Source organism: Buceros rhinoceros, unplaced genomic scaffold (genome assembly GCF_000710305.1).
Source record: "Buceros rhinoceros silvestris isolate BGI_N320 unplaced genomic scaffold, ASM71030v1 scaffold40886, whole genome shotgun sequence".
Lineage (NCBI taxonomy): Eukaryota > Metazoa > Chordata > Aves > Bucerotiformes > Bucerotidae > Buceros > Buceros rhinoceros.
Genome location: NW_010420025.1, coordinates 3,539 through 4,171, shown reverse-complemented (window position 1 = coordinate 4,171; position 633 = coordinate 3,539).

Here is a 633-nt window from a genome sequence, read left to right as displayed (position 1 = left end):
ATTGCGGAGTTTTTCCACACATCAAGGCTCTGCAAAAACCCATGCTCGGGGTTAAGCACATGGGCTCTGCTAGCAAAGACAGGTGCACTGGGGCCACAGAAAACCTGATGTGGCTGCAGCTCTCAAGGGCTCCAGGGAGCGCATTTCCATCCCAACAGGCAGCAAGCCTTTCGGAAACCTCAACGCCATCAGAAAACCTCTGGCTTTGTGACCCAGGGAAGCCTGGGGAGGGCTCTGAGCTGGGACACTGACTGATGGGCAGCACTTCCACCGTCCCCCAGCCTGCTTCTTGGTGGCTTTCCTGAAGCATCTCAAGGAGAAGTAGATTGGCAGCGAGGGCTGTGCAATGCTCCTGACCTCATCCTCTGCTGCTGCAGACGTCTGTGAAACAGCTCCGTGCTGCCATCAAAGCAGAAACACCCCCCGAAGGCACTTGGGTCGTTGGCCTCAGGGCAATTAGGGCAATTATCGAAGCCTTTGAGGCTCTGGGTTTCAGCACCTGGCTGCACCTACTCCCCATGTCCTCGGCAGCCTTGCTCAGACCTGCAGAAACAAGGTTTGGCTTTGTCTTTTCATTTGCTGTTTCGGTGCTCTTGAGGCAGTTTGGGGTTTACTGCTCAAGGTGTTGGTGCA